Genomic DNA, 22,604 nt, shown 5'->3' on the forward strand with positions numbered 1-22,604 from the left:
AATGTCTAACATTACTTGTGTGTGTAAATAATAAAGATAACCAACAGTAATCAATCTCATAACTCCTATAAGGAATATAACATTAAGAGTTGGGAATTCACGGATTCCTAGATATAGCATAGTTGGAATGAAGTGCCTACATGTAGGTGGAGTAAGCACCCCTTGTCGACCGATTACACCCGCCGTGAACCCTCGATATATCTTGATGAAGGAAACGGAGTAATCCGTACTCAAAATCAGTTTATAAAGAACTTGTATGAACTTTTTATCATTATATACAGTATAGAAATGTTATTTCCCTTATGTATATCCATATAAAGTCAGGGAATCCCAATACACTCATAATTCAAGGTGAAAACGAAAGTTAAAACGTAAAGGCGTACTCACAGCACTGTAACTTTTGTACAGTAAGTACCCATCAAAACAGGTAAGATAAAATATTAGACCTAGAATAATCTACCCATTTTTAAAAAAAAATGATTGAATTATCACGCTCATTCAAATTAATTGGCTCACTGCTAGGCCTACATTTCAGATGAAATGGCGTCTCTGTGCCTATTCTCGGTGCTGTGTATCGTGCTGCTCTGTTCAGCTTATGCAGCACGGCAGTATCAGGTGGTGTCAGCTTGTCCAAGCGACGAAAACAGTTGGAGAATAGAATCAATCAGGAAGAATTGCCGGGAACCTACCCCAGACTATTTTTGTGCAGCCATGGAGAATTGGGTGGGACATTTCGGAGAAATCTGTACTAGATATGGATTGTCGTCTGCTAGTAAGTGGACTGATTTCAGTCTATGGTGATGCATTGTCATTATCAGTGAGAGGATATATACAAATAGTAGCTAACCTTGGCTTTAATTTGTACACAAATTTTACAATATGGAGCGTGCGATGTTGAAGGTTGGATCTACTCTATTTATTCTCTCTAGAGAAGTGAACAGGCACAGCTTACATCCATGTGAATGCTAGGGTCTACTCTGCTGTCTGAAACCTAGCTGAGTGTTTCTACAGATAGTATAGTCATTATTTGTATATGATGACTCGGATGAGGCATTAGTCAGATTGTAGCTTTACTCGTGCCACTGACAGGGGCATTGTTGATTGAAGATGGGAAAATACAAAATCAGGGACTAAATACAATGTCAAAATACAAAAGTGGGGTTCACAATCAGCTGCGTCTCGGGTTAAGGAGTGTCTAGAGGGAATGAGAGTTGTATTTAAAAGTTAGATTTTAATCAGCCATATCTTTGTAATGTTGGTGACAGAAACTTGTATTCTAAAATTATGAAAATAAAATGTTTACACAAGTCTTTGAAATGTATACACAAATTGATATTTAATGTTTTTGAACTTCTCAGTATCCTGGGTAAATGTTTGAGAGAAAAAAGATTATTTTATATGAAATGTAAACCAGGGAAAAATTGGATAGGGAAACTATTTCAGTGGAATTTTTTTTATCCTTTTAGTCAGATGACAATACTTCCGCATCATGCGATGGCAAAATATAATTTGTGCTTGTTGAATGCTTTCACTTCATTTACAGACAAATGTACAAGGGGAAAATTGGACAGGGAAACTATTTCAGTGGGATTTGTTATCCTTTTTAAGAGGATGTCTCAGTGAAAAACATGCAAAATGGTCCAGTAGCAAAATTCTTTGTTTGGATTCAAACTTTGCCAGTAATATCTAGTATGGATGAAATGAAATTTTGAATTTTTTTATCCCTATCATTTCACTGGTACAAGGTGGTAGACCTGTTTCTAAAAATAGACCTGTAACAATATTTTAAGACAACTTTTACAGGTTTTGTCCAACTTTGGGGATAAATCAAATGAAATCTTAAATAACTGTTGATATATTTTATTTTGCAAGTTAATAAATCAGATAAGCACTTCTTGCAATGATAGTCAACATGGCTGACATCCATCCTGTTTAAGTGTAAAAAGGTCATGAAATTGAAACATTGTTACATTTTGAAAAATATGCAAATATTCTAAGCTTTTAAAATACTCTTACAGCCATAGTGGTGAATTAAATTTAACAATTTCTTTTGCTTCTTGTTAACCAATCTATTGTATACAAAATATAAAAAGTCTGCTGACGGCAAATGCATTCTATAGTATTTTTTTTACTGTAGGAATAGATGGTATATTTTCATGACAAAATGTCAAAAGTTTTTAGAGCATGTGTAGTGTTATACACACAGTGAATTCAATAAAATTGAAAACATCAAAATATGTCACTGTGGTTGTTCATAAATATACATATTAAGGTATTCCATGTATAATGAAAGGATAATGAACAATTTTGAAGGATTTAGATCAACATAAAAGTTTATTGTTAAATAATGATGAAAGTGAGGCACATTAAATTCACATGACTGGTAAATGGTTAGAAGTTGACCTTTTTGCATTTAAGACTTTTTTGAAAGAGTTGTCTGCCCTTTGTAAAATTAAGAAAAATTTAATTTTCTAAAAATGTGTGTGGTCAATGATTAATTTTATTTCATATTTTCATAAAAAGAAAGTGTATCTAACTTTCTACCAAGAGATTAGTATGAAAATATAATTTGTTTTTAAAATATTGTAATAAAACATACTTTTCCCATATACTTCAATGTTAAATTCTAGGTGAAATAAATCAAGCAGGAAAGAAAATTTTGAAAATTCCTATGGTGGATTATTTTTATTTGATGAACCCTTCAAAATGATACCATGATTACAAATATTCCACCATCCATTTATTAGATATGAGATATGGTCATTATACATGGAATACCTTAAAAGAAAAATACATTAATGATTTCATTCAGATCATAATAAAGAGCAAATAATTCATCAGAAGGGGGGGGGGGGTCCACATTGAAATGCAATTTCTAACAGATATCATTCTCTCTACCAAGTTTATTTTTCAAAATTCTGGAAAAACTACATACAAATGTGTTGTTAGAAAACCATTAATAAAATTGTAAAACAATTTGATTTTTTAGATAATAAAATTCCCTAAAATTTCTCTGTTTAAGTTTGTAGACAAGTGCAAAAAGATCAGACCTAAAAGAATCATAGAATGTGTCTAATTCAGCAATACACGTACAACAATAACTAAATAATCATCAGATTAGAATATCATATTACAAATTCACTTTTCTGACTACTGATGAGGTTCCTTAGTACAGTCAAGTAATTTTGTCTTGAAATATTCAATGTATATATGCATCATAACACTGTTAAAAAATGTACCATTCTGTAGATTGAAATATATTTCCTAATACGTTTCATAATTATATGTTAACATGTATGCATACTTATTGAACAATTACAAAAGTAAACACATCACTGACCATACTACTCATTTGCTCAACGTAATCATTTGAGTCTATATCAGAAACAAACATCTTTCAGACAACAATTGCTTCTTTTTTGGCTTCAGGAGGTTCAATGACACTCTTAATGTTTTTGGACAAATATGAAGCAATATAACCACTTAATGGAGAACCTTGTGGCCTTTTTTTTCATTTCAATGTACATTCAGGTTTTTTTCCCTGCTAGTTCTTGGTGGAGTCCATTGTCATCAATTCCTGAAATGACTGTTTATATCAGCCGATCATGAGAAATACTGTAATATTTTGAGACATACAAATTAGCTGCTGTGTCCATATTTGATCTTCAACTTGAATTGTAAGAATGATTTCAAATTGCCAGAAGTCTTTAAACATTCTTCCATGATGAGTCTTATGAGAGTTTTGAGATTGGTCACTGTTCGTTGTCTTCGCCTTTTCACAAGGATAATGTTGTTGAGTACTATTATCTGTGCTTCCTGTAGAACGACATGCAGAACTTTAATTCTCTGTTAATATCTTCTGACTCTTGATCAGTCAATTCATGGTGTTGATTGAGCAAAACAGTACCTCTTCTGTGTTCCTTTTCTCTTGGAAAATCCTGTATTACCTGAAACATGGAAAACAATGTTTTAAAAGTTAATGAATGCTTTATCATATCCAAAACCTTGCCACACTAGTGTCATCACAGTAAGGCCAAAATGAAATGTGTGTTTCCTGTTTCCCTTTTAGCTGTTGACCCTAAATATTTTATAGATGATAAACATGTATGACAAAGAAAATAGAAATCCTGAATTTGGAATTTCTATGTCTTTGCATTTGAATTTCTCTGATGTACATTTTACTACTATTGATCTTCAAAATGTGTGAAAAGTATTTGTAATGTATAGACCTGTGTTGAAAGCATATCAAAAACTATGATTTCAAATAAAATATTTCAATGAAATAAAATGTTTTACCTACCTTAGTACCCTACCTAATTTTTTAAAGAGTGAAATAGGAAACACACATATTTAATTTTGGCCTAATCTAAAGTCAAATACCACCTTTTTGAAACACCTTAAACTTCACTTAATATGCAACATTTGTCTAATATAGTGTAAAAGATAAGATAAATAGTAATTGTGAATACTTAGATTAATACATGTATATCATTTGTGAGTCTGTGACTCTTGTGAAAACACTATATATGAATTCAAAGATTTTACCTGTACAATCCTACAAGTATTCCATTGTAAAATGGTAATATAATAAACAATGAATTAACTCTTCTGCATGTACACAGACCCACAAGTAGAAAGAATATTCTTACTGTGACCAGGCAACCATGCAAGTTGCGATAAAAGTTCTGAACATAATCAATCCTTCCACTACAACCCCCCCCCCCCCCCCCGTGTAAATTCTGACTAAAACTATGTACTTTCTGTTTGCACGTTACTATCGTGCAGTAATGTCAACATCCATGACCCTATCACTAAACATGCTAAAGTGTATTTTAATAATTGTTTTGATTAAATAAACTGTTTTCTTTCATAAATTAAAAAGAAAGAAATTTTGATGCAAAATAATTCATGTGGTTGTATGTATATACATCCTGATATTCAGTATAATGTCCTGATGTAATTTGTACAGAAATAATATATTTTTTACAAGTTTATACACCCATATTCTAATTATGTTCCCCAAACAAAGTTTGGGAACATATTGTTTTTACTCTGTTTCTTATTATGTTCCCCAAACGAAGTTTGGGAACATATTGGTTTTACTCTGTTTCTTCTTATTATGTTCCCCAAACAAAGTTTGGGAACATATTGGTTTTACTCTGTTTCTTATTATTATTATTATTTTTCTTTCTTTCTTCTTGGGACTTTTTTGTCCACGAGTGTTCTCAGAAACTACTCAAGGGATCAATATGAAACCTTTTTTGGATGATAGTATAGCATATGTAGATGTGCGGAACGAATGTCATTTTGTCTGAAAATGCATGCATGTGCATGCACGTGCATTGGATTTTTTGTTTACAAATTTTGGAATAAGTCTAACTTTTTTATTTTTCAATGAAATCGTTTGCTATTTATATCGTAGGTATAACTTGGGACCCTTAACTGTTTGGCATCGTCAAAATTTCAATTCTGCACGCGCATGCACGTGTGCTTAAATTTGACTGGATAATACAAAACCGTTTATAACATTCATACCAATTAAGGAAATTTAATGATATTTACAGGATAGGTAGAGATGCCAAATATCTACAGACCGATGTAATAAAAATTGCAAACGCGCATGCGCACGCACGTGCATTGTCTTTTGAAGGTTCAATTCTTTCAATGACCATAACTTTTTTGTTTTTTGTCAAAATCTTTTCAAACTTCTATTGTATATGTATCTTGATATTCTTAACAAAAGTGTATAGTCATAATTACCATCCGGCACGTGCATGCACGTGTGCTAAATTTTGATTGGACGATTTTCAAATCGCCATAACTTTCTTATAAATGATGGAAACAATATGAAATTTATACTGTAAGTATATCTATCAAATGTCTATTGAATGACATCAACATTGATGTTGAGTCATACTCACGTGCGCGTGTATGCACGTGCATAGCTTTTCTTTCATTTTTCGGGTACTAAATTGGTCATAACTATTGAATTAAAAACTGAAATGAATTCAAATTTACCCTGAGGATCTATGATATGAATGTCTATGAAATGGTGTAAACAAATTTTCCATTATGAAAATCGCGTGCGCGTGAATGCGCGTGCAATGTAATTTTTTAGGTCTAAATTTAAGTATAGGTCTATAACATTTTGAGATTGCAATGAATAGGTTTGAAAATTAGGTTGCAGGTATGTTTTAGGCCTGTCAATTCATTAATAGTCTCAAAATCACTTATCTGCATGCGCATGCACGTGCGCTTAATTCTGATTGGACGATTTTGAAATCCCAATAACTTTCTTATGAGTGAAGCAATCGATACCAAATTCATATAGTAAGTATATTGTTCAAATGTCTATTGATTAGCATCAACAAAATTGTTGTGTCGTACTCACGGGCACGTGTATGCACGTGCATTGATTTCGGTCTTTGTAGTTTTCAGTTGCCGTTAATTTCTCGTTTTTCATTGAACAGTTCTGAAACTTCTGTTGTACTCATATGGTAAGACTTGTAATGTATCGAGATGGTCGAATTATTTTTATGCACGTGCATGCACGTACGTGCACGTGCACAAAACTCTCAAATCTTTATAACTGATTTGAACTAGTATGGAATGGACTGAATGTTAAAAGATAGTTATATATTCACATGCTACACAGTTTGCAATGGTCAAAACAACTTGTACTGATATAAATGTTACCACTTACTAAATGGGGGAATGTTTGGGGAACATCTGTAACGGTCCCCGTTACAATAAGTACTAGTTATTATTATTATTATTCTTTCTTTCTTCTTGGGACTTTTTTGTCCACGAGTGTTCTCAGAAACTACTCAAGGGATCAATCTGAAACCTTTTTAGGATCATAGTATAGTATATGTAGATGTGCGGAACTAATGTCATTTTGTCTGAAAATGCATGCATGTGCATGCACGTGCATTGGATTTTTTGTTTACCAACTTTGGAATAAGTCTAACTTTTTTATTTTTCAATGAAATCGTTTCTTATTTATATCGTAGGTATAACAAGGGACCCTTAACTGTTTGGCATCGTCAAAATTTCAATTCTGCACGCGCATGCACGTGTGCTTCAATTTGATTGGATAATACAAAACCGTTTATATCATTCATGCCAATCAAGGAAATTTAATGATATTTACAGGATAGGTAGACATCCCAAATATCTACAGATCGATGTAATAAAAATTGCAAACGCGCATGCGCACGCACGTGCATTGTCTTTTGAAGGTTCAATTCTTTCAATGACCCTAACTTTTTTGTTTTTTGTCAAAATCTTTTCAAACTTGGGTTGTATATGTATCTTGATATTCTTAACAAAAGTGTATAGTCATAATTACCATCCGGCACGTGCATGCACGTGTGCTAAATTCTGATTGGACGATTTTCAAATCGCCATAACTTTCTTATAAATGATGGTAACAATATGAAATTTATACTGTAAGTATATCTATCAAATGTCTATTGAATGACATCAACATTGATGCTGATTCATACTCACGTGCCCGTGTATGCACGTGCATATCTTTTCTTTCATTTTTCGGGTACTAAAATGGTCATAACTATTGAATTAAAAACTGAAATGAATTCAAATTTACCCTGAGGATCTATGATATGAATGTCTATGAAATGGTGTCAACAAATTTTCCATAATCAAAATCGCGTGCTCGTGAATGCGCGTGCATTGTAATTTTTGACGTCTAAATTTATGTATTGGTCTATAACATTTTTAGATTGCAATGAATAGGTTTGAAATATAGGTTTCAGGTATCTTTGGTACCTTTCAATTTATTGTTAGGGTCAAAATCACTTTCCTGCACGCGCATGCACGTGCGCTTAATTCTGATTGGACAATTTTGAAATGCCAATAACTTTCTTATGAGTGAAGCAATCGATACCAAATTCATATAGTAAGTATATTGTTCAAATGTCTATTGAACAGCATCAACAAAATTGCTGTGTCGTACTCCCGCGCACGTGTATGCACGTGCATTGATTTCGGTCTTTGTAGTTTTGAGTTACCGTTAATTTCTCGTTTTTCATTGAACAGTTGTGAAACTTCTCTTGTACTCATATAGTAAGACTTCTAATGTATCGAGATGGTCGAATTATTTATCTGCACGTACGTGCACGTGCACAAAACTCTCAGATCTTTATAACTGATTTGAACTAGTATGAAATGGACTGAACGTTATAAGATAGTTATATATTCACATGCTACACAGTTTGCAATGGTCAAAAGCATTTGTACTGAAATAAATGTCACCACTTACTAAATGGGGGAATGTTTGGGGAACATCTGTAACGGTCCCCGTTACAATAAGTACTAGTTATTATTATTATTATTCTTTTTCTCCGGTACTTTTTTGTCCGGTAGTGTTCTCAGAAACTACAAAAGGGATTGATATGAAACTTTCCAGGATGATAGTATAGCGTTTGTAGATGTGCATAGTGATAGTCATTTTGTCTGCACGTGCATGCACGCGCGCGCACGTGCATTGCAATTTTGGTACAAAAAATGGAAAATCAGAATATTGAAGGAAGCGATATAAAACCTAAATAGGATGATAGTATATCATTTGTACATATGAAAAATAATATTTATTTTGTCAGCACGTGCACGCATGCGCGTGCACGCGCATTACAAAATTTGTACGCTAACTTTGGAATCAGTCTAACTTTTTTGTTGTTCATTGAAATGGCTTGAAATTCATATCATAGGTAGATATTGAGACTCTTAACTGATTTGCATGGTCAAAATTACCAATTTGCACGCGCATGCACGTGTGCTTCATTTTGATTGGATAATACTAAAACGTTTGTAACTATCTTGTTTATGAAGTGAATGAGATGATATTCACAGCATATGTAGACAATATGTGTATCTATATATTGGTGTAACAAAAAATGCCAACGCACACGCGCATGCGCGTGCGACGTTTTTCAAATGTTCGATTTTTAAAGGACGATAACGTTTTTGTTTTTCATCAAATTCTATTGATATTAGGGTTTTAGATGTGTCTTGGTACTCCTTACAAATTGCTGTGGTTAGAATTACTGCTCAGCACTTGCATGCACGTGTGCTGAATTCTGATTGGACGATTTTAAAATCGCTATAACTTCCTTATATTTGGTGGAAACGTTATGAAATTCATACTGTGGGTATATGATACAAATGCCTGTTGAACGACATCAACAAAAATTCGGAATCATACACGCGTGCGCGTGTATGCACGTGAAATGCTTTCTTTCATTTCTTAGTACTGAAATGACCATATTAAACGTACTACATGTAATTAAAGGCTAAAATAAAATTATTTTTTGTTATAGATTCACAAGGACATCACATTTTATTTGGGGGAGGTTTGGGGAACATATGTAACGGTCCCCGTTACAATTAGAACTAGTTATGTTTATGATTTGTGATATAATATTAATAATTTCATATTAATTTGTGATTATTGTTTTGGTTATAACTAAACAAGAGTGTGGGTGTTTAACACTCTATCATGTCATCAGGTAATTCCTGTTTCAGGAGTAGATACTAGTGTAATGTCCTGATGAACTTTTTTGATTGTTGACATGATATCTAGGGTTTTCTATGTTTTGTCTTCTTGATAGACACAAAAATAAACATATGTAAAAATCATAAATAGATACACATACATACATATGATATTTATTTTCTTAATTTGTTTAAGAATTAGATCCTACCTGGTCCAACCATATGGCATAATTACAAGTGTCCGTCTCGTTCTCAATCGGCCAGTGTTGACAAGTGTAGGGGTTGCCCCTCATAGTGGTTTAGCTTTCTGCGTTGTGGTCTGGATGACAGCACATAGCTTTTTTTCTCCTCCATTGTAACCCAAAATTCGATCGATGTTTTTGATATATTCTTAGTCTTAATATGCCATTGTCCAGACCAAGGAAATATTACAATTTTAAATATCGGAAGGATTGCCCCGGCACTTCCAAATATTTACCATACTGTCCAGGAAGTTGTTCAGAGCATTGCAACAGTCGCAAGTGACAAGACACATCCGTCCTACATTCATATATTTGAAATATATGGCATTCACTAAACGCAGTGTTCGAAAAACTGCTGAAATCACACATCTAATGCAATATATGATGCATGTTGCGTCTGCTCGCCATTTCCCCCCGTACTTGAATATAGAGCGGTATCACGGGAGATAACTCTTCCAAACATTCTCATAATCTTGTAATATTTTTTTCATTTATGATATGTACTGTTCATTTTTATGATTTTCATTTTTTATTGACTTTATAATATTCATTTACAATAAAATTTGTTTATTACCTATAAAATAAAACCATTCAAATTATGTTTAGATAAAATATCAAGTAAACAAGATATTGGTTAAACCCGCTATGGTCATTATTTCAACTTCTTGCTTAATATATTAGATATGAAAAGCCATCAGTGGATTATATATATTTGTTAAAACCTAAATTCATCTTTATAATTAATATCATTACATGGAATTTTAATCTCCATTTAAGCTGCATTGCTGCACCAAACTTGCATATTTTATTTGTAATTCCAAAGTTTAGCTTACATATGGTTTTGTCCTTAATTATAAATACATGCAATCAGAGCAAAACATTAATATTCGTTAAATTTAACGTATATTTATATGATATAGCAAAAAATATTTTTTAAAGCATTGTAATTATCTTATAAGACCTCAAACTTCCATAATTATTGCTATGCATGAATGCCAATTACTGGTAAATATCAAAACCAGTTGTTTCTAAAATTAGAAACACGTGAGGAAATTCCAAAGTACAATTTTCATATCATGTTACACCCTAGATCATAAACACAAATAACAAAATGGAAAGTTCTGTGTACCCATCTGGACGATTTTAGTGATTTTGCAAGTTTTTCTCTGAGACATCCGCTTAAGTCATTGATAATGTTGTGAAAAAAATTACAACACCTCAGCATTATGTACTGGCACAAGATAATGGGTTCCTTCATTTACAGACAGATGTGCAGTACTACACAACCAGACCTACTATTTTGACTCTGTTGATTGTAAAGCTCTGTCCAACTGCCCAGATAAAATCTACAGTATTGGGGAATTGTGGAAATGTAAGTACATCGGACATTCTGAATTGGTCAGCTGCATTGAAAATTTATACAGAAAGATGATGCATGTCCAGGGGACCGTGTTTGCCCAACTATCTATTTTGTATTGCTTATAGGAGTTACGAGATTGATCACTGTTCGTTATCTTCACCTTGCATGCTATAGAATTCATTATTCATGATACGCTGTGCATAAAAAACAATGTTGAAAGATCAGAATATGCCACTAATTTGGTGATCTTGGCTACGTACCACTAGTCCAATGACCTTGGTTATATGCCATTACTCAAATAACCTTTGCTTTATACCACCAACTTGATGACCTTGACTACATACGATTAATCCTTTGGCGATATACAATTAATCCAATGACCTTGGCTATATCATCTTTAATGCAATGACCTTGGCTATATATCACTAGTTTGATTACCTTGGATATAGGCCTATATCACTAATCCACTGACCTTGGCTATAAAATAATGATGGTAATAATAATAATGATGATAATAATACTTTATTTCAAGAAGGTGCATGGCCTGATTAGTGCATCCACTATTCCTCCCTGAGGCCTCCCACTTGATACATGTAATACGACTAACCTGATTATCTTGACTACCAGATTGATTGCTAGGCTACATGTAGTAGAATTGCTACACATCGATTGTCAGGCTACATGTAGTAGAATTGCTATACAGATTGATGAATTGGTTTACCATAATGAAAGTTTGGCATGGGCTAGTGCCTTGTAATATTTGTTGCAATAGCTACAAACGTGTGTTTTGTTTAATAATTTGAAAGTACAGATGTACATGTATTTGACAGGGAGTCATAGTTTTGTTTGGGAAGTTTTAAATTAGACAAGTGTTTTTGAATGTTTCATTTCATGATACATGACAATGAGTTTCCATTACTGCATACTTACAGACCCTGAAGCGTGCTACTACACCTCCAAAGCGTTTCGTTTCGTTCCGTGCAGACCGTTCACCCTTCCGTGTAGACCGTTCAGCGTTTCGTTCAAACCGTTCACCGTTCCGTGCAGACCGTTCAGCGTTTCGTGCAGACTGTTAACCGTTCCGCGCAAATCGTTTCGTGCAAGAATCGTTGCGTGCAGGATCAAGCCATGCCCATAGAAACGTGCACATCGTTCAAACCACGCCCTTAGAAACGTACAGATCGTGAAAGTCATTTCGGTAGGACAGGTAAACATTGTAGGGGAATTTGAACAATTATTTCAAAATGTCTCTAAGACGGGCTTTCAACAGTGAAAATCTGCAAATAATCAAAAGAAAACAGTTGATTATAAAACCACCAGGCAGAGCAAAATCCGACACCATTTTCTCACCCTTGGTATTTTCTAGCAAGTGCAAAGACATGTGTATATATATATATCTGCCCTGGCTATCTTTTTTTATTATTTGTATATAGGAATAATTTGTCTTGTTACATTTGTATGATCAAGTTTTTCTTTTTAAATAAAAAATATTTTCCTCAAAATCGTTTATCGGAACTGTCTTCATAATGCAAAGACCGACCTGTGTATAACTTGTATATTCTACGCAAATTCGAAGGTCCTTTTTTTTTTTTTTTACCACAATAGAGTTAAGCTAATCCGTGTATTTGAAATTAACATTGTACAGAAGGTGTGAAAATCGGCAGGGTCGATTGAAATATGACAAAAGAGGCGTTTATATCTTTTGTCTCTCAAAAATGAATGCAGTTTTCTATAGTTTAAAATTGAGGCAAATGCAACAATCTAATTAAAATTGGATGTTAGATCCCCTCGCATATCTGTTGATCATTACTGTAGTTAGTCATTATTTGTTTTATCTATTCATTAATATTATTTATTTCTCAATCTATTTCAATCATATTTTGATGGTTTCCTTTTTGTTTTGTATTTTCCCTTCTTATCCAGGGTGACAGGTTCTTATCGACTGGCTAATGCTATGTCTAGATGCATCCCTCCTCCCGCCCGAGAATATATTCCAGTCTTTCGAGAATTTTTAAAATCATTTTATCTGTTGTCATACACGTATGTAAAAATGTATAGGTTTATTCAAGATCTGTCTTTGAAAAGAGGCCTGGAAATACAAATTGCACACGTGTTTTAACGGCACTCAAATTGAATGTACAAAACTAGCGAAGCAGACGCGACTTTTTCAATGACTTTAATAGAGCAATGAATAAATAAAGTTGAATAATAAATATTCCATGACGATACAATTTATGCCTCTTCTCCCTGTATTTCCGAAGTTAAAAAATATTCATTTCCTTTTATTCCAACGTGTTCGTAAGTCATTAAACTATTCCTTGTTTAAACTAACACCAGGATGAAACAAATAATGCCGATAAAATATCGAAGCGTGCAGGTCATGCCTAACGTTTCGTGCAGACCGTTCACAACCCTCTCCTCGCCCAAAAATATTTCAATCTTTCCTGACGAGAAATTTCTTTAAATCATTTCATCTGTTTTCATTCACGTACATATGTGTATAAAATGTATAGGTTTATTCAACATCTGTCTTTGGGAAGAGGCCTGGAATATAAAAATTCCAAAGGTATTTTAACGACACTCAGAATGAATGTACAAAAATAGAGAAACAGACGCGATCATTTCATATTCAGTTTCAATGAATTTAATAGAGCAATGAACCAATAAAATTTGATTAATCAATATTCCGTAACGGTATAATTTTTGCATACTTTTCTTTTATTTCCGAAATTAAAACAAGAGGCCTAAGGGCCACATCGCTCACCTAAGTCACTTGGCTCATATTTAAAGATTTTCCTTATATATTTGTATGCAAAACTTTGATACCCCCTTGTGACCCCGTCCTCCCCTGGGGGCCATGATTTTAACAAACTGAAATCTGAAATGTCAGAAAACTTTCATGTAAATATCAGCTTTTCTGGCTCAGTGGTTCTTGAGAAGATTTTTAAAGATTTTCCTTATATATTTGCATGTAAAACTTTGATCCCCTATTGTGGCCCCATCCAAACCCAGGGGGCCATGATTTGAACAAACTTGAATCTGCATTATGTCAGAAAGCTCTCATGTAAATCTCAGCTTTTCTGGCTCAGTGGTTCTTGAGAAGAAGATTTTTAAGGATTTATCTTATATATTAGTATGTAAAATTTTGATCCCCTATTATGGCCCCATCCGACCCCCGGGGGCCATGATTTGAACAAACTTGAATCTGCATTATGTCAGAAAGCTCTCATGTAAATCTCAGCTTTTCTGGCTCAGTGGTTCTTGAGAAGAAGATTTTTAAATGGCCCCACCCTAGTTTTGCATTTTTGTGATTATCTCCCCTTTGAAAGGGACATGGCCCTTCATTTGCACAATCTTGAAAGCCTTTCACCCAAGAATGCTTTGTGGCAAGTTTGGTTGAATTGGCCCAGTGGTTGTTGAGAAGAAGATGAAAATGTGAAAAGTTTATGACGTCGACGACGACGACAGACAACGGACAAATTTTGATCAGCCGAAGGCTCAAGTGAGCTAAAAAGAATTCATTTGTTTTCATTTCAACGTGTTCATAATTTATTGATCTAATAAGCAAAAATGAAATTTTAGGCGTCGTACATACGCAATCATTTAAAATGAATCATTATCATTTCTTTCTCAACCTTTTTTTAATATTTAGAATACTGCAATTATGTTGAAAGTATTTGAACCAAATAATACCGGGAAAAAATTAAAGCGAGCAGGCCACGCCTACCGTTTCGTACAGACCATTCACAAAGCGTGCAAGCCACGCCTACAAAGTGGTCAGCGTTTCGTGCAAACCGTTCACCGTTCCGTGCAGACCGTTCAGCGTTCCGTGCAAACCGTTCACCGTTTCGTGCAAGATTCGTAGTACGCTTCAGGGCCCATATTTACTAAAGTTCGTAGACGTAAACGTAGCGTAAATCTAGACGTAGCGTACGTTTACGTGTGGGACGGTATTCACTAACAGTCGTAGACGTAGATTTACGTCAGAAATAAGCGTAACTCTACGTGTGCTATACTAGTACACGTAAGCTGATCGTAACTTTAAGAATAAACAAAGCAAATGGCGACTTGTCATTTTTATCGATAATTTCTTGCGTAAAGACCTTACAAACCCTCTAGATGCATATAAGCTGGTTAGTAATACACAAATTAATTGCATTTATTCAGATTATCGTTTTCTTTGAGATCATCTGCAATTGTGTGACAATTCTCAAAATTCTGAGCCCGATCTAATTTACCTTGTGGCGGATCTCAGTCTGATTTAAAATCAAACCTCTCACTTCGCTCGATATACGGACAGTCGCTGTCCGTATATCGAGCAAAGTGCGAAATTTGATTTTAATCAGACTGGGTGGATCTAACCTTGCCTTTAGAAATAATTGGGAAGCTTTTTATTTTAGTCATGCAGGTTATTTAAAAAAAAAGAATATTTGTCATTTATTTTATTATATAGAGTACAGGTAGCTATGATACTGCTTTGATGTTGTCCCAGTCATGAAATTAAAAAAATGGGATAAATAATTTTGAATTTCAATTGTGGTATTGTCAAAAGTTTGAAGTTACCATGTACACAAATGAGCTTGTGTCTTAATGTGTTAATAGTGGGCACATATCAAATTGTAAATAACAAACACATATGTATATGAGCTCACTATTTAGAAATTAAGATCCAGGCATTATAGCAGCTACATAGGTTGAGAACAAAATGAATAAGGGACTGTGATTTTACCATGTGTGTCATGTACTGAATCCCCTTGAAGTCAATTTAACATTATTTAGGGGCCTAGTGACGAGTAGTCAGTGGTAAAACATTTAAGGTTATTACTACACAAACAACTTAACTTGCTTGTCAGTCCATGCCGACTTCTTTTTGAACACCTACAGCATCGCAGATCCATGCACAAGTCAAATGCGTTAAATTTGATGAACCTTCCATTTGGATTTGTAAACAACACTGAATAACGGTACAGTTGATCGACATGCCGTTGGCAGGCATACGTATACGTTGAAATTCGTTGCTTTCTCACAAAATTCTGTGTTCTTTTTCGTCATAATGCGGCGGTAGCGCAGGGAATTCAAAGTAAATGAGCAAATACACACTTTTTACGCTTCAAAGTGAAAATAGCCACTGCGCACGCGTACGTGCAATCGTACATCGTAAGTTACGTTTGCGGCTACGAACGGTTTTGTAAATACCAATTCACGAGTACGTAACTCTAATCTTAAGTCAGACGTAAATCCTACGTTTACGTCTACGTCTACGAACTTTAGTAAATATGGGTCCAGGGTCTGTACATTCAATAGTTATCCTTTTTGTCACCTCCGTTGTATCTATAGGGTTGGACACCGGTACTCAGGATCAATACCGTACCGAGAGCGTGTTTCAAAATTACCTGTAAAATATCGTTTGATTTTATACCGGTATCGATATAGGTATTTATATATCAATAAATCTATAATCATGCTTCAAAGTTTTAATTCGTTCCTTGCATTTCTAGTGAATACTCGAGATGATTCAATGAAAACTACAAACGTGCTCTTATAGGTTATGCTAATTGACGAAATGCAACATACAATACATCTGTTTGATGTTTCAATTATTCAATAAATACTTGAAAAGTAAAAAATTTAATCAACTGCATGTAAAGTATATTAAGATAACGAACAGGGATCAATCTCATAACTCCTATAAGCAATACGCAGATCCCTGGATAAACTAGAGGTGCCTAGGAGGAGTATGTCAGTTTAGCATAATTTCTGTTAAAACTTTTAATCTATAATAATTATACTAAATATTGGAATGCTAAAACAGAGGCGATAATTCATGAGGTTTTCCTGTATCTTCATCTATTAGTGTCACCGTAATTGTACTGTAAACAAACCGCGTGATATGCAATATTCTTGAAAAAGAAACATGGAAATTTTAAGTAAGTTTTAGTTTCATAACTGATTCTTTAAAGACGTTTATTATGAATTAATGGATATCTTTTGATTTAAAATTGGGGAATCGGAATTGGAGAAAACTTAAGACACTTGACATTCAGACACTTTTGATATACTTAGCGTAATTATAAATTTACAATTTTGGAAAGGGGGTGAAACGCATTTTTAAAGGTTTTTGGAAGGTAAAGAATAAAATATTATGTTCACCTTTTCACCTCATCATACGGTTTTAAATGCTGACTTGACATGTGACTTTATGCCGTATACATGTACAGCAAATGAAATTTGATGAATTAAAAAAAAGAGAGAGAAGCAAACTCTCTTAATCAATTCAAGAGAAGCATTTTACCCAAGCATTATTCGAAACCCCCTCAGTATTTTTCAGCTAATAGGGGTGAAATAAATAAAATCCACGTTAAATTAACAACGAACATTGTTATTTCATAATTTTACATGTACTTGGTTGTAACTAGTTGTTGTTTGTTTTTAACTATTTGTTTCTTATTCAAAAGAGGATACAAGCCCCAGAAGTGCAATCTCATGTATTCATGCCATACTAACTGCATCAGTGTGTTGTTGATTATTGATCAAAATATCGTTAAGAAGTATCGTATCGTTTCAAAGGTATCAGTATGGTATCTAATTTTTTCGGCATTAACGGTATCCAACCCTAGAATAATTTTCCTGATTATTAGAATGCAGAAGAGGAAAATTATTCTAAATTTCATATATTTCATAGCCCTTGCGGATAGTGCATTCTGACTTAAGCCACCCCCTAATATCTTACTCCATTTTAGAATAGTGAGGACTGGCTTTCGTCAGACTTGAGGCTAGTGATACTTTTATTAACTAATTTTCAAGTGACCAATAATGCCTATGGGCTTCTTGTTAATAGATAAGACGAACTACAATGATATACATGTAATTCTCTTCAATATTTCATCAATATCATTACTTGAATTGCTCTTTAACAAACATTCTTGATATCTTGTTCTTCTGCTAAAGGGCGTTTTTATTAAATCAATTTCTAAGGGTCAACAAGGTGATCTGTGTATATAGTGTATATAGTATTGTTGTATCAGGTATCAGTTATTTAAAATAATTGAACATTAAATGACACTTTATTTTTGGTCTGTTTGCAACAGCCTAATAATTTATAGAGAGCTAATTACTCTAAGATTACTTGAAGAAAAAGAAATACATCATACACTTTTATTTCTTGTAGGATAATATGAATGGTATAAACCATACTAGAATTAAAATTATGTGCCCCTCTTGGAATGGTGGTGATATATGCAGAATATATATATATATCCAGAGCTTACCAACTGTGTGTACGACAGTCCACTTTCTAAGGAGAAACTGATTTTGTCCTATTGATTTCTTCTCAGAACAATTGGGAAATATAAACTAAGCTTAATGGGAAGTCGCAGATTAAGCATTGTTATCATTCATGTTAAAGATGAATTGTATGGGTTAATTTCGTTTAATCTTTAAATAGTTTTGAGATAATTATTAACATACAATTATCATTCCTCTTCATATAGATCAGATTTGCTATGGAGATTTTTATGGAACGTAAGTATTTACTTCAATATCATACTTATAAAACTTGACCATGCACACACTAGATTAGGGTTACATAATCTGAAATGATGGAATTTAAAATATTGATTAAAGTTTCATATACTACATGTTTGTGTGATCATTCTAGTGGGTAAATGGATTTCCAAAATGATCCCCTCAGAAACACACACAGGTGCCTACACCCAGGTCCATTCTTCATACATTGTGGTAATTAACATTCGTTGTGAAATGTATGAAATACTCAGTGACACACCAGTCTGATCAAAATAAAACATCTCACTTTGCTCGATCTCCTACATAGTGATGATACACAAGATATATATTGAACTCACAATGTTTGTATGAATTTTCCTCTCAAATATGTAATGGATAAGCAATTCTCAAACAGTACTGTATTATCTATTGTTGACATATTATAATTGCTTTTCATCTGGAAGGCTGTCGGTAGACATTACAGACATCACTCAGAATTAATGGATTATTGGGACAAAATATATACAGTGTATATAACTGTATACAATGTAGTGAGTTAACTTAATGTAATGTTAACTTAACTTAATGTAATGTTTTCAGGCCAAATTATTAATGATCTCTGAACGATTTAACGTGCATATGTTGTCTCATTGATAGCCAATCATTATACTAAATTTCATCAATTATTTCTGTACTAATGACATGTGACCTCAAGAAATTGTTTTCATCAAGTGCTCTACATATAGTCCCCAATCAAAATTATTGTTCTGAATAGGTGAGTGTCAATTTTAAATTTGAAAAATAGCTGACTGTTTAAGAGTGATAAGATAAGATTTGAGAGTGATATATTGTGTATAGAAATCTATAAGAATGATTAAACATGACCAAAAACAGAAGGCGACTGTTTTATATCTAAGACTTGACACAACTATAGTAATGAGCTGGGATTGTACCTCAGATTTCCCATCATGAACCAAATGCATATAGACCACCTTAGATGTAAAAATATGTAGTAACTGATCATTTATCAAATGCTTGATATCTAGAAAACAGAGTCACAAATCTTTTGGATATGATTACATCAGGTGTTAGCACAATAAAGAACTTTCAATGCATCAACCCTGAAAGGAATGCAAAGATTAAAATTTACCACATGTTCGCCTACAACTGTGATATCATGATAGAGTGAAAAATTCTCCAATCCTGAAATAGACTTTCAACAACGTACAAACAAGTACTAGTAGCAGTAGCACTACATGTATTAATGGAACAAGGACATGGCTAGAGTGCAAACAATCATTTTGTTAAGTACATTTGATTGTAGATATTGAGAAAAATTATTATCCCCTCACAATTTAATGCGAGAGAAAATATAGTGTTAACGAAACTGTGTGCGTGTGTGTGTGTGTGTGTGTGTGTGTGTGTGTATGTGTTTGTGTGTGTGTGTGTGTGCGTGCGTATGTGTGCGAGTGTATGTATGTGTGTGTGTTTAACTCTGAGCTTGTAGACACCCTACATGCTCTAAACGTCACCTCTTTTGTTCAATTGATGTGATAAATTAATGGTCAAGATCACAAAGGGTCTTCATAGATAAAGCTTATAGGCACTCATCATGAAACACTTTTGCTTTACTGATTTGATACTTCACATGAAGCTTTCTTTTCAAGAGACAAAGAAATATATTGAGGTCAAGGTCAATACAAGACTTTATACATTTTTAAAAGATATTTATTGCGAGGGAATGTCCTGCCTTGCGGAGCGCTTTTTTTTTTTTTTTTTTTTTTTTTTTTTTTTAACTGATTTAAGTAACTAGAAATATTAATTTTGTAAATCAGAGAGCATCGGTCTAACTCTAAAGTGTATATTGTATCTTATCTCCTTCTTTGACAGGACACCTACTCCTGCTATCACCAACGTGAAAGAAGTGAAGACTACCCCCCATTATCATTGCAAGTATCAAAATTCACTCATAGCTTTAAAGTATGTTACATGTACAATAATAATCATGTTTGGTGGAATTTCCACATGCATAACAAATGCTCTTTATGGACGCAGAGAGAGATTATACTTATGACTATTAACACATTACTTCAAATTATTCATTATTGTTTGATCGGATGCCATCTCCAACTGTACCTTTACTGGCCTATAAGGCAACAAAAAGTATCAAAATTCACTCTTAACTTTAAAGCATTTTACAATGCTAATAATGCTTAAGAATTTAGATGTCTAATGAAGCAGTTCCGGTAAAAGTTACGATGTTGGCCGATATCCGCGACTTCGACAATTTCTGGAACACTCTCGGTAAACAAAAGTTATCTCTCATTAAAACAAGAGTTACTTTCCGTAGCAATGGTAGCGCCCAGGGACAGTCGGGGCCAATTTCTTGGACGACTGAAATCGAGTAATGTCCGTGGAACGCAAAGCCGCAAGACTGTTTTTATAGATCATAATTATGGATCCGGCCATATATGCTACGCTGACCCATGCCAGGACTCGAACTGCCCGCTCTTCAACAAAACTAGGCATGGCAAATTCGCGGAGAGAGAAGTTGGAAGGAAGGACGAAGAACAATTGAATTCGGCGAGCTTTTGTCCAACCTCGAGCACTGTAAACATTGTAAAGGTACTTGCCGTTAACAGATGACAATGTCGTTGTAGAACTGAGGAAGGGATTACGGGGTTATTTGTATGTGAAGTGCTTAAATGTTGACTGTGCGGAAGTTAGTTTGATTCCGTATGGAAAAACACACAGGATAAAAACAAAGACACCAGGGCTGCCGTGTTTTGTTGTAAACACGAAACTGGGCACAGGTTAGATAGAGATATTTAACATTTTTTGTGTGTACATGCAAACATGTATTATTTCATACTGTCCATATTCATAAATGTATTCTGTAAACACCCACCCGTGTCCCATATTCCCTGTTATATTCTGACTATCTCTGCACAAGAAGTTTTAATTATAGGCATGATTGATTCTATTGGTGGACCAGATCGATTAAACAATTTCCTGTCCACACCAGATCTTAAACCCATCAATCCTAAAAGTCTGAAGAAAATGGAACGACGAGCTGGGGTATATGTAGAGGCTGTTGCGAATTTATCTACCCAGAAAGCAACCACTGATGCTTTTCAGAGGGAGATGAAGTAAGTTAATAAAAATATATATTTCAAATTTCTTTTAAAAAAAAGAAAAATGCTGAATTTTAATCTAAGAAGGGTTTGAGCATGAAATCATTGTGTATCATAGTGATGTTGGAGAAGCTGAAAGTACTGAGGCCTTGGAGTCCATGGGGGAGATGATTGAAGATTTGGGGATATGTCCATTACCTGATGCAGATGTGGATTCTAGGTTTGTTTGCATTCTAATCCTTGGAATTTTTGTTATGGAATTGGTATGTTGATTTTGTTTTTTATTAACCATAAATCCAGGTTATTCTTTAACTGTACTGTCACACGTGTGAAACAAATTTGCATTATAAGAATAACTTTGTATAGCATCTGTCTGTGTGTTAGTCACTCTTTTACAATAACTGTGGCTATTATTTGTTATTGTATTTAATACATGCATGTGAATTGAACAATCTTGCTGGAAATGTCAAACACAGGAAAAACTATTATAGTTTTATTATACATGCACCATAATATAAAACATGTTCATGTTTTGATGTTCTATATGATCATATGTGCAGAAAACTGTTGAAAAGTAATTCATCTTTGGACCTGGGGGTCTCTATCGAATCTGAGGATTAGACCAATGATGAAAATGACCCGCCAAGCCTTACACCATTAACTCCAAGACAGAATGCTGAACTAACAACGTCTGATGAGAGGTGATTTTGAAATATTTTTGTAAGAAAATGATGGAAGTAACCCACATACAAAAATTTAATTGAATTTGATCTACCCATTGAAAACGTCTCTCGGAGAAATACAGATTGTTACGTTTTTAAAGTTTATAATTTCCTATGATGCTTTCAC

General features: G+C 33.9%; 1 protein-coding gene and 1 pseudogene across 1 annotated transcript in view; both read left to right on the plus strand.

Annotated features, from left to right (window-relative positions):
* Positions 1-540: 540 nt before the first annotated feature.
* On the plus strand, positions 541-22,456 carry LOC130046657 (uncharacterized; annotated as a pseudogene).
* LOC125682182 (uncharacterized) overlaps positions 11,022-22,604 on the plus strand; it is a 57,189-nt gene continuing 45,606 nt past the window's right edge. Inside the window, exons 1-3 of the mRNA XM_056160073.1 lie at positions 11,022-11,130; positions 18,609-18,639; positions 20,512-20,570. The gene's annotated coding sequence lies outside the window, so the exon portion shown is untranslated. The remainder of the gene's footprint in view (positions 11,131-18,608; positions 18,640-20,511; positions 20,571-22,604) is intronic.

This window comes from Ostrea edulis, chromosome 1 (assembly GCF_947568905.1).
Source record: "Ostrea edulis chromosome 1, xbOstEdul1.1, whole genome shotgun sequence".
NCBI classification, from domain to species: Eukaryota; Metazoa; Mollusca; class Bivalvia; order Ostreida; family Ostreidae; genus Ostrea; species Ostrea edulis.